This window comes from Choloepus didactylus, chromosome 1 (assembly GCF_015220235.1).
Source record: "Choloepus didactylus isolate mChoDid1 chromosome 1, mChoDid1.pri, whole genome shotgun sequence".
Lineage (NCBI taxonomy): Eukaryota > Metazoa > Chordata > Mammalia > Pilosa > Megalonychidae > Choloepus > Choloepus didactylus.
The window spans coordinates 109,825,988-109,835,558 of record NC_051307.1 but is presented as its reverse complement, the minus strand read 5'-3'; positions in this window follow the sequence as shown (position 1 = coordinate 109,835,558).

The window sequence follows — 9,571 nt, the reverse complement described above, 5'->3', positions numbered from 1 at the left end:
TCCTCTTGGTTCCCTTCTGTAGAGAGAAGTGTGAAGAATCTGACCAGCAACATTAGAATCAAGCCAAACTGTATGTTCTCTTTAATTGATTAATCAATACCATTTCAAATCTAAGGTCAATTGTCTTTTCTTTTCTGGATTTTTATCTGTCAACAGAACTATTTAAAAGGTCCTTTTGTTCCTTCTTTCAAAGATTTAGTTTATATTCACTATGTGTGAAACACTATCATAGGTGCTGAGGATTCAGAGTCAAATAAGGCATGGTCTTTTTTCTCAATATTGCCTTTATGCTCTAATGGGAGATACACAAGTATGACTATGGTATATTATGATAAGTGCTTTAATAAAGGTATTTGTGTAGGATTTAGAGAGAGACTACAGGAGCACAGAGGAAGAACATCTAAATCAGACTGAGGTATCAGAGAAAGCTTGCCAGAATGGTGACAAACAAGTGAAGGTTTTGTTGTTGTTTTAGAAATTAGTATGAGTCAGTTAAAGAAAGGGATGTGGAAAGCAGAGAGACAGAGGAAATGTTTTCCTTTCCACGGTGCAAAAACCCAACTGCACAAAGGGTGCACATGAGCTGGGGATACAGGTAGAAACAGAATTATGCAAAGGCCATTAGGCTAAACAGAACTTAATCTTGCTCACTCAAGGACAACTCAACAGCAATTCTCCTCTTCTAAAACACCAATTTAACTGTCTACTGGATCTTTCTCATCAGTATGCAAACATACTATTATTTCTCCCATCTTTAAAAACCTTCTCTTGATCCTTCTTCCCCTTCTAGATACCATCCTGTTTCTTTGTTCCCTTTTGCAACAAAACTCCTTGAGTTGTCTGTACCCACTGTCCTAATTGCTCTCTCCAATTCTCTATTGAACTCACTCCACTCAAACTACCCATCAACATCAACAATGACTTCCATGTTGCTAGATTCAATGTAATTCTTATCTTTCTTGATCTATCCTCAGCCTTTGACATAGCTCATCACTCCCTCCTCCTTGGAAAAATCTCCTCACTTGGCTTTCAGAACACTCTCCTCATTTTCCTCCCACCTCCTGGTTGTTCCTCTGTAGTTTCCTTTGCTGATTCCTCCACGTTAACCTGATCTCCTAATACTGATGTGCTTCTGGGTCGGCCCTTGAACCTCTTCTCTTTTCTATCTATATTCACTCTCTTGGTAATCCCATCCCATCTCATAGCTTTCAATACCATTAATCTGATGACTCCCAAGTGTATATTTCTAAGCTCATACCTCTCCATTTATCATTTGATTCATGCTTTCTATTCATATCATAAACTAGTATCCTGAACTGAGTTCATGATCTTTTCCTCCAAAACCTGTTTCTCTCCTAGTCTTCTAAATCTTGGTTAATGGCAATTCCAACCCTCCAGTTGCTCAGGCCAAAAATCTGAGAATCATCTTTGAACCATTTCTTGTGATACTACCACCACCACCACCCTTATATCTAGTTGCTCAGAGAATCCTGACAGTTCTATCTTTAGAATACATCCAGAGTTCAACTGCTTTTTGTCAACTCCACTGTCACCACCCTGCTCTAAGTCACCATCATCCCTTAACAGGATTATTGCATTAACTTAACTGACATATTGTTGTGTAACAATCCCAAAACTTAGCATCTTAAAACAGCAAACATTAAACCACAATTTCTGTGGATCAGGAATCTGGGTGCAGATTATCTGGGTACCTCCACCTCACAGTCTCTCACAAGGCAGTAATCAAGGTGTTGGCCACAGCTGCAGTCTTATTTGAAGGCTCAAGTGAGGGAGGGTCTGTTTCCAAGCTCATTAATGTGGTTGTTGACATGTCATGTGCTCCTCCTGAGTTGTTGAACTGAGGGCCTCAGTTCCTTGCTGGCTTTGGCCAGAGGCTATCCTCGGTTGTATTTTGTTTTTGTTTTTGTTTTTTTGCCATGTGGGCCTCTGCATAGGCAGCTCACAAAATGGCAGCTGGCTTCCAACAGAGTAATTAAGAGAGCAAGAGAAGGCATCCACAATGGAAGCTACTGTCTTTTTATAACAATTTCAGAAGTGCAATCATATCATTTCTGCTGTATCCTTTTCATAAGACGCAAGTCACTAGCCTATACTCAAGGGGAATAGATTACACAATGGTGTGAATCCCAGGAGGCAGGGATCTTCGGGAACATTTTAGAAGCTGCCTACCACAACTGGTCTCCTGCTTCCACATTATCCTACACACACACACACACACACACACACACACACACAGACTCCCATTAACACAACTGGAACTTTGCTAAAACGTAAGTTACAATATGTAAATCCTCTGCTCAGAACCCTTGAATAGCTCCTCACTTCACTCTGAGTAAAAGCTATGGTACTAATAATGGCCTAGAAGGCCATGCACAATTTTCTCCCTGTTATCTCTGACCTCATCTATTACTCTGCTCAACCCCTGCTTTCCAGCCCACTAGCCTCCTTGATGTTTCTCAAACATTCCAGGAGTGTTGCCAACTCAGAACCTGCATGGTTGCTATTCTCTCTGCCTGCAAAACTTTCCTCAGATACATGCATGATTTATTACCTCACTTCTTCAGGAATTTATCCAGAAGTCATGTGGTTATACCCTCCCTGATCACCTTGGCTTTTAGGACACTCTCCTGGTTTTCCTCCCACCGCCTGGTTGTTACTTTGCACTTTCCTTTGCAGGTTCCTCCACATTAATTAAAATTTAAAATTGAATATTCTCCCTACCTGCCCTTCCCTGCTTTATTATTTTTCTCCAAAAGTCTTTTCATTATATGTCATACTACATATTTTACTTATTTGTTCATTACATCTCCACTCACTAGAATATAAAAGCTCAATGAGGGCAACTATTTTTGTCTATTTTGTTCACTGTTATATTTCCAGGACAATTCCTGGCACATTAAGGAATTAGAGAAATTCATTTGAATGAATTAATGAGTGGATGAATGAATACTGAAAGCTTTGAGGAGCCACCAAATGACCTTAAACCAGCTAAATAGATAATTCTGATGACAGAGAGAACAAGTGACTGAGGAAAATCCAACTAAAGGCAGAAAAAGATATAGGGAGGCACTACTTGAATCTAGGCAATACATGATAAAAATACAAATGAAGGTGGTGACACTAGGAATAAAATGAACACCATACAGACCCATGAGATAGTGATATAAAATTTATATAACTGCTCCCCAAATTGATCTATAGATTCAACACAATCCCTATCAAAATCCCAGCTGGCTTTTTTGCAGAAATTGACAAGCTGATACTAAAATACATATGGAAATGTAAGTGACCCAGAATACACAAAACAATCTTGAAAAAGAACAAAGATGGAGGACTCACACTTCCTGATTTCAAAACTTACTACAAAGCTACAGTAATCAAGAATATGTGGTACCAGTATAAGGAGAGATATATAGATAAATGGAATAGAATTAAGAGTCCAGAAATAACCCATACTTTAATGGGCAATTGATATTTGACAGGGTTCCCAGGCAGTTCAATGAGGAAAGAATAGTCTTTTTAACAAATGGTGATAGGACAAATTTTAATTTTCACCATACTACATACAAAACTCAAAACAGATGAAAGACCTATATTTAAGAGCTAAAATTAAAAAGCTCTTAGAGTAATAAAAATTGATTTGGTGATAAATGCACAACTATATGATGGTACTGTGCACTTGGATGATTGTATGGCATGTGGATATATCTCAATAAAATTGAATAATAATTTTTTAAAAAGACCTTAGAAGAAAACATGGATGTAAACCTGTGACCTTGGATTTGGCAATGAATTCTAGGAAAGATACCAAAATCACAAGCCACAAGTAAAATAAGAATAGATAAAATGAATTTCATCAAAATTCATCAAAATTTAAAACTTTGGTGCAAAGGTCACTATCAAGAAAATGAAAAGACAGCCTGTAGAATGGGAGAATATATTTGTAAATTATTTATTTGATAAGGGTCTAGTATCCAGAATATATAAAGAACTCTTATAATTCAACAACAGAAAGACCAAAAAATAAATAAATAAAATTTAAAAATGGGCAAAGGAATAGAAATTTCTCCAAAGAAGATATGCACATGAAAAGATGCTTAATATCTGTGCACTTCAAAACCACAATGAGATACCACTTCACACTAACTAGGATGGCTATAATAAAAAAAATTGAAAATGGAACATAAGTGGAAAAGATGTAGAGAAAGTAGAAACCTCATACATTGCTGGTGGGACTATAAAATGGTGCACTTTGGAAAAGAGTTTGATGGTTTCTCAAAAGGTTAAACATAGGGTTACCATATGACCCAGCAATTCCATTCCTAGGCATATATTGTCAGATAATTGAAAAAAAGATATTCAAATAAAAATTTGTATTTGATTGTTCACAGCAAATCTTTTCACAATGGCCAGAAAGTGAAGACAACCCAAATGTCCATAGACCGACGGATAAACAAAATGTGGTATATCTAAACAATAGAATATTATTTGCCCATAAAAAGGAACAAAGTACTGATACATGCTACGACATGGATGAACCTTGCAAACATGCCACATGAAAGAAGCCAGAAACAAAAGATCACATATTGCATGATTCCCTTTATATGAAATGTTGAGAAAGACAGAGAGACAGAAAGTAGATTGTTGTCAGGAGCTGGGGAAAGAGAAAAATAGGGAAAGACTGCAAACCAAATCCAGCAACTTTTAAAAGGAGTACACATGACCAAGCAGGGTCTGTCCCAGGAATGTAGGGTTGGTTTAACATCAAAAAGTAAAATAATGGAGTATCATATTGATATAATAAAGGGCAAAAACATATGATCAACTCAATAGATACATGTAACAAAAATCTTACACCCATCCATGGTAAAAATTGTCAACAAACTAGGAATAAAATAGAATCTACAGCTAATGTCATACTTAATGATGAAAGACTGAATGCTTTCCTCCAAAGACTGGGAAAAAGGCAAGGATGACAACCTTCATCACTTCTATTCAACAAATAATGGAGATTCTAGCCAGTGCAATAAGACAAGAAAAAAAAATTAAAAGCACAGAACTGGAAAAGCAGCAGCATCTGTCTTTATTTGTAAACAAACATGATCTTGTATGTAGTAAATCTAAAGGAATCTGTTAAACAATTTGTACTAATAAGCGTGTTTAGCACAGAAACAGGATACGAGGTCAATATACAAAAATCTATTTTATTTCTCTAGATTAGCACTTAAACCTAAAAATATGAAATTGAAAAACAAATATATATTAATACCAAAAAATATTTTAAAAATAAGAAAAAGGCAAGAACTATAAACTAAAAATCACACAGTTACTGCTTAGAGAAATTAAAGAAGTTCTGAAGACAGAAATTCTTCCCAAATTGATCTAGAGATTTAAAGCAGAGTTTCTAATCCTTGGCATTATTGACATTTTGCGCCTAACAATTCTTTATTATGTGGGGCTGTACTGTGCATTTGTAGGATGTTTAGCAGCATCCCTGGCTTCTACCTACTAGATTCCAGTAGCACCATCCCGTTTCACTTTTGACAAAAAAAAAAAAAACCTCCAGACATTGCCAAATGTCTCTTAGAAGGCAAAACTGTTCCCAGTAGAGAACCAATGACTTAATCCAATCAACAAAATCCCAGCAGGGTTTATTTTTTAAAGAAATTAAAATGCTAATCCTAAAATTCATATGTAAATGCAAAGGACCCCAGAATAGCCAAAACAATTTTGAAAAAGAAACACAAAGTTGGAAAAAATAAATAACTAATTTAAAAATTTATGATAAAGCTACAGTAATCAAGACATTGATGTATACTTTAAGGCTTGACATATAAAACAATGGAACAGAATAGACTCCAAAATAAACCCAAACATATATGATCAGTTGATTTTCTACAAATTTGCCAAGGTACTTTAATGGGGAAAGATAATCTTTCCACAAATGGTGCTGGAAAAAATGGTATCCACATGCAAAAAACATAGTTTTTAAAAATGAACCAAGGTGGGAGGGGCAAGATGGTGGCATAGAGAGGTGTAGAATTTAGTTAGTCTCCTGGAGCAACTAATAAACAACCAGGAACAACTAGTAAATAGTCTGGAACAACTGCTGGGGAACAGCCGTGACTGTCCACACATTGTACACCAAGCTGGATTGGTGGAATGGCTGAGATCACAGCATAAACTCTGTAAGTAAAAGCTACAGAACCATGCTGGGAGCCCCCTTCCTCCACAGCAGGCTAAGCTGCAAGACCTCACTGTGGAAGAAAGCAGCATTCCCAGAGCAAGCGAATATAGTTCAGCCTAGCTCCAACTGGGGTTTTAATTAACAACTGTGGACTGCTGAATACTACAGCAGTAGTATTGTTTAAGCTACAAACATTGATAAACCCCTAACAAGCATCAAAGTGCCCTGAGGTTGCTCCCAGTGGAGAGGAGGTGGGGCTGATGGAAAAAAAAAAATAATTAAAAAAAGAAGGAAAAGTACAGAGGCTTTTAAAGATGACTGACCTTAGAGAGCCAGAAAATGCCTGTGCCCTGGGAAAGGAGCCCAGAAGACCAGGTGCTCTCTCTGACTGATTCGTGAAACTAGGGGGCCAAGGACTGGCCCTGAAAGGGGGACTTCTTTCCCTTTTTCTCTCTCTCAACCTGAGTGGCTCAGTGGAGACAGCCTCAGCCATTTTCAATTCGCAGTGCTCTGACACAGACAGGGGTGGAGTTAACAGAGTCAGAGAGACAAAGGAGTAATTCAAATGCAGAAGATAGCTCCCTAGGGGCTGTATCTTCCCTAAGAAGAAGGAGGTGGGGCCCAGCTCTAGTGCCAGCTCTCCCTTCAGAACTGAGAGCCCAGGGACTGGGGGAAAACAGTCAAAACAGAAACAACCTAAGCAGAAAATTAAAAGGGCCAAACCTCCTTACACCAGCCAGAAATTACAGGCTGACAGGCGCCACCTGCTGGGCAGGTTAGGAAAAGCACAGTGGCTAGAGACCTCACAGGAAAGCCTGTCAATCTTCTACAGCACACCCTCAGGGAAACTTGACACTGAATATAGCCCTATTCTAAGACCTGAACCCATTCTGGCCTGGGAAAATCTGATTGAGGTAACCAAGGAAACCAGATGCCTAGACAACAGATAACTACAAATTACACTAGGAAAAACAAAGATATGCTCAAAGGAACAAACTTACGCCTCAATTAAGATACAGTTGAAATATTGTTTCACTTTAATGGAACAATCAATTAAAGATTTTCAAATAAATATGCTAAATCATATCAAAAACCAAGTCAACAAGTGCAAGGAAGATACAGCAAAAGACATGAAGGATAGAAAGGAAACAATGGGCAAACATAGGTAGAAATCAAAAGTTTGAAAAAACTACTGGCAGAATCTACAGAAATGAAAGGCACAACATAAGAGATGAAAAACACAATATAGACATACAACAGCAGAATTCAAGAGGCAGAAGAAAACACTCAGAAACTGGAGAACAAGACACCTGAAATCCTACACACAAAAGAAAAGATAAGGAAAAGAATGGAAAAACATGAGCAACAGCTCAGGGAATTGAATGACGACATGAAATGCATGAATGTACATGTCATGGGTGTCCCAGAAGGAGAAGAGAAGGGAAAAGGGGCAGAAGCAATAATAGAGGAAATAACCAACAAAAATTTCCCATCTCTTATGAAAGACATAAAATTACAGATCGAAGAAGCACAGTGTACCCCAAACAGAAGAGATCTGAATAGGCCTACACCAAGACACTTAATAATCAGATTATCAAACATCAAAAACAAAGAGAGAATCCTGAAAGCAGCAAAAGAAAAGCGATCCATCACATACAAAGGAAGCTTGATATGACTATGTGCGGATCTCTCAGTAGAAACCATGGAGGCAAGAAGGAAGTGGTTTGATATATTTAAGATACTAAAAGAGAAAAACTGCCAACCAAGAATCCTATATCCAGCAAAACTGTCTTTCAGATATGAGGGAGGGTTTAAAATATTTGCTGACAAACAGATGATGACAGGAGTTTGTGAAAAAGATACCTGCTCTACAGGAAATACTAAAGGGAGCACTACAGACAGATAGGAAAAGACAGGAGTGAGAGGTTTGGAACACAATTTTGGGTGATGGTAGCACAGCAATGTAAGTACACTAAACAAAGATGACTGTGAGTTTGGATGAAAGAGGAAGGTTAGGAGCATGTGGGACACCAGAAGGAAAGAGGAAAGATAAAGTCTGGGACTGTATAACTCAGTGAAACCTAGAGTGCTCAACAACTGTGATAAAATGTACAAATATATTTTTACATGAGGGAGAACAAATGAATGTCAACCTTGCAAGGTGTTAAAAATGGGGTGGTATTGGGGACAAAATACAAAGAATGCAAACTAGAGACTACAGTTAACAGAAACATTGTATTGTGCTTCCTTTAATGTAACAAAGGCAATACACCAAAGCTAATTGCCTATAAGAGGGGGATAGAAAGGAGGGGTATGGGACTCCTGGCATTGGTGATGTTGTCTGCCTGTTTTATTGTACTTTAGTTTAATTCTTTCTTTCCTTTTGTTGCTTTTTAGCTGTCATTTTTTCTTTTCTTTCTTTTTCTTTTTCTGTCTCTCTACCTTCTTTGACTCTTCCTCTTCCTTTGTAGAAAAAATGGAGATGTCCTTATACGATAGTGGTGATGGTGGTGAATGCATAAACGCATGATTATACAGGGAACCACTGATTGTTTACTTAAGATGGAATGTATGGTGGATGAAGGAAACCATCTTAAAAACAAAAAACAAAAAAAAAGGTTGATGAAGAAACCTTGAGGGCACTATATTGAGTGAAAGAAGTCAGACACAAAAGGACAAATATTATACGGTCTCACTGATAGGAACTAATATGTAAACCCATATAGACATGAAATGTAAGTTACCAGGATATAGAATGAGGCTAAAGAATGGGGAGCTGTTGCTTATTATGAACAGAATGTTTAACTACATTAAGCTTAAGTGTTTGGAAATGTATAGAGGTGATGGTAGCACGTTATTGTGAGAATAACTAACAGTGCTGAATGGTGTGTGAATGTGGTGGAAAGGGGGAGCTTAGAGTCACGTATGTTACCAGAAGGAAAGCTGGGGGTTAAAAGATGGGAATATATAAAACAGTGAATCTTGTGGTGGACAATGTCCATGATTAACTGTACAAATATTAGAAATCTCTCTCACAAACTAGAACAAATGTATGACACTATAATAGAAGTTAATAATAGAGGGATATATAGGGAAAATATATACCTATTGCAAGCTATGTACTACAGTTAGCAGTATTTTAACATTCTTTCATCAACAGTAACAAATGTATTTATACACCAATACTCTGAGTCAATAATGGAGGGGGGGTGGTTAGGGGTATGGGGGGATTTGAGTTTTCTTTTTTGTTTTCTTTCTTTTCTGGAGTAATGAAAATGTTCTAAAAATTGAAAAAAAATTAATTGTAGTGCTGGATGCACAGCTGTATGATGGTACCATGGGCAACTGATTGTGCAGTTGGAT